Source organism: Chinchilla lanigera, unplaced genomic scaffold, assembly GCF_000276665.1.
Source record: "Chinchilla lanigera isolate Chin_1 unplaced genomic scaffold, ChiLan1.0 scaffold00085, whole genome shotgun sequence".
In the NCBI taxonomy this organism is placed as follows: domain Eukaryota; kingdom Metazoa; phylum Chordata; class Mammalia; order Rodentia; family Chinchillidae; genus Chinchilla; species Chinchilla lanigera.
This window is the reverse complement of record NW_004955486.1, coordinates 316,449-320,225: the sequence shown is the minus strand read 5'-3', so window position 1 is coordinate 320,225 and position 3,777 is coordinate 316,449.

Here is a 3,777-nt window from a genome sequence, read left to right as displayed (position 1 = left end):
AAAAAAAAAAAAAAATCTCAGCTTGGGCCACATGACATCTGAGAATCGGTATCAAAATAAAACATGACCAATGAGCTAGGATGTAGCTCAGGGCAAAGGTCCAACTTTCAAATCCCATTGCTCCCAAAATACTAATTATTTGCTGTGATAAGTTCAAACATGGATCCCCTTGAGTTCTAGTCAAGAGCTCTAGCATGATATAGGCTTCCCAGGGCTGTTACTAAAATTCTATTAGAAGTAGGCATGTGGCCACATGCCTGCCACTCCAGCATGCGGGAGGCTGAGGCAGGAGGATCACTGCAAACTTGAGTCCAGCCTGCGATAAGTGAGCTCAAGGCTATCCTGAACTGTATAGCAAGACCCTATTTTTTGTCAAAATATTTGTTTGTAAAAAAGACAAACAGAAAACTTCTAGTAGATCCAGGTGTGGGGATGCACCCCTGTAATCCTAGTAATTACAAGGGTGAAGCAGGAGGATGGAGGCCAACTTGGGCTACATGCTGAGACCAGGTCTCAAGAAAATGAAAACAAAACCAATCAGTCAACCAAAGCAGGCTCGGTGATCCACGCCTGTAATTCTAGGACTTTTGAATGCTGAGCCAGGAGGCATCCAACCTGTAGCAGATAACTTAGTGATTCCTTGTGTAAAAATAGAAAATAAAATAAAAATGAGCAAAAGTATATCTCCATGCGAAGGCCTTGTGTCTAACCCTCAGAGAAAAACAAGATAAAAATGTTCTCCCACTTAGTGCACTTAAATTCAAGGTGCCCTTGCTCCTCCTCTTCACCTGCTTCAGCATCAGGAGGAATTCAGATGACTGACAAGGGAGCCCCCGCTGAGCTCTGAAGAGGTGGCTTTCATTGCAAGACAACTGAGGGCTTTTAAATAATATATGACAGGATAAAGCCAGGTGTGGTGGCATACCACTGTAATCCCAACACTGGGGGATCCTGAGGCAGGAGGATTACTGTGAGTCAGAAACCAACCTGAGCTACAAAGTAAGTTCACAGCCAGCCTGGTCTACATAGCGAGACCGTGTCTCAAAAACAGTTATGAAATGACCTACATCAATGCACAAAGCAAGATATAAGGTGTGAAGGTAAATTTGCATACTTTTGATCCAAAGAAAAATCTGACTCTGCCTTGGTAGATGCAGTGATATTACCATTGCAGGGAGGATGAGGCAGGAGAATCTGGAGTTCAAAGCCAACCTGGGTGACATACTGAGGTGAAATTCAGCTGGGTAATATAGCAAAACCTTGGTTCAGAAAACCTCATAATTCCTAAAAATCCCAACACTGTCTATCTGCAGAGACAGAAGTAACAGTATCCTTGGGGCCATCTGCAACCTCTTTGCCCACAAGACACTAGCTGAGGGTGGGGAGGTGGGGCATCCTCATGGAGGCCAGGGACTTACCAGGTGCAGACTCAGGTGACAGTGACGGGGCTCCGGGAATACAGGCAGAACCAATGGTGACAGGCAGCTGCGGGACTGAGCATCTCCTCCTCGGCCCCTCTCCTCTTTTATCCACCTTGCAAGCCACACCCTACCCGCCCTGCTCCTCTCTTCCCAGCAAACTCAGATTCCTGATTCGTTCACTCCCTCTCCACCCAGGTAATCCCAGCAGGGATCTCAGCTTTCTCCAAGCTGTTTGGTCTTTGAAAATTTCAAGGGAGGAACAGAAAAATATACAAAAGTCAAGGATTCAGTTATTGATTCACTCCATAAAGTCAGGTTAGAGTTACTCATACGTGGCAGTCCCAGGTGAGAGTTCGAGATGGGGAAGGAATCAATCCACTCCAACCTTGGGCGGGAATGTGCCCTGTAAAGGGATGTTTGGCAGTACCCAAAATTTGACGGTTTCAGATTTAAAACTACTATCCATTGTCAGGTGCTGTAGCAGGAGGCTACAGTCCCCATTGCTTTGGATGAAGGAGCTTGGGTTTAGCCTGTGTGGCAAAGAAAGTCGTCAAGCTAGAAAACAAAACAAAGCAGTAAATAGAAAAGAAGCCTAAGGCGTCACACCTCAGTGAAATGAGTCACTGGTGAGGAGATAACATGCTTTTTTCATAACCCTTAGGCTGTAACTACTTATTAGATTTTTCTTGTGTATCTCAGTCCTCCTGAGAAACCACTTTGAAGATACCACCATGTATTATAACAGCCATTGATATTTTCCTACCAATCTGTCCATAACTCTGTAATGTTTGTGTTGTTCCTATGCTATTTCATAAATGGATGTATGTTTACTACTATGTGTTTCCTACAACCACCATGGAGAATAGTCAATGAATATTCAGTTGGTCACTCATGTATAGCTCTATTTATTTTCTTTAGGAATCACTTTGAAGATAACCAAAGTATAGTACAACAACCATTGATGATCACCTACCACTTTTGTCTGTAACTCAGTATTATTTGTCTATTTGTTTTCTTGAGAAACTATCTTGTAGATAACAATATGTAAAACAACAACCATTAATAATTGCCTACCACTTTGTCTGTAATTTGGTAAGCCCCCCTATTACTGTGTTATCCTTCTTTTACTCTTTAAAAGAATTAAAAAAAGTGAAAAGGAGCCTATTCCTGCATCCAAGCACCCTTGGAGGGTGAGGTAGACCGATCACAGGATTAAGTCCATTCTGTGCAGATTAGTGGTAAACAAGACCCTCTTGTAAAAATAATGAAAGCAGTGGGGCATGGTGGTGCACACCTATAATCCCAGCACTCAGGAAGGCAGATTGAGGAAGATCACTTCAATTTCTTATCCAGCTTATCCTACATAGTCAGTTGAAAACCACCTGGAACTACATAGTGAGACCCTGCCTCAGGAAAAAAGTAAATGAAAGAAAACCTGGGGATGTAGGTCAGTGCAAAGCTGTGTTCACTCACCAACACTGGACAAAAGAATCCACGCAAACATCCACACATCTCTCTAGATCTGTGTGTACTGTGGTAGCAAAGAACCCCCACTCTATTATGCCAGTAAGGGAGATAATCAGTTTGTGTATGGCTCTGGGTGTGGAAGCAAAGGCCTCCCAGATGGTGTGCCAGCCCTCCACACTGAGCTACGGCCTCATCTGAATTATAGGAAAAATTCCATTGCTTTTTCGAAACAGAGCTATGAAATCTCACATACCTTTGCAACATTAAAAAATGAAAATGAAAAGAAAATTTACATTATGCTCAAAACCTGAGTTTGTGAGACTCAACACTTTCATGTCTAAGAAGGCACCTGATGCTGTTAGACAGTAATTCTTGGTTGTTCCATTGCTCATCTCCCTGCCCCACCTTAGTGACAGAGCAGCTCGGAAGATGCTAGTATGTTTTCTTCACCAGTATTTATTTATTTATTTAACTTTTATTTAAAAAAAATCTTTTGGTGCCAAGAATTGAATGAAGGAACTTCTGTTTCCAGGCAGTTGTTTGTGCCACTCAGCCATTTTCCCTGGGCCAAAAAATATTTTCTTTGTATCATTTTTTGTTGTTTTTGTTGTTGTTGTTGTTTTGAAACACAGTCCCACCATGTAGTTTAGTCCAGCATTGAGCTCACTATGTCGCCCACGGTGAACTCAAACTCATGCTGATTGTCCTGCCTCAGCCTCCTGAGTGCTGGGATTGTAGGCATGGGCCAAAATGCACAGTATCTTTAGCATTTCTCGATGTGAAAGTCTAAACTCCTCTCATGGACCTATCAGAACCTTTATTTTATTAGTATGAAGTTTTATTGGTTTTTGTTTTGTTTTTAACAAGAATTTATTAGCTACACCTGTTG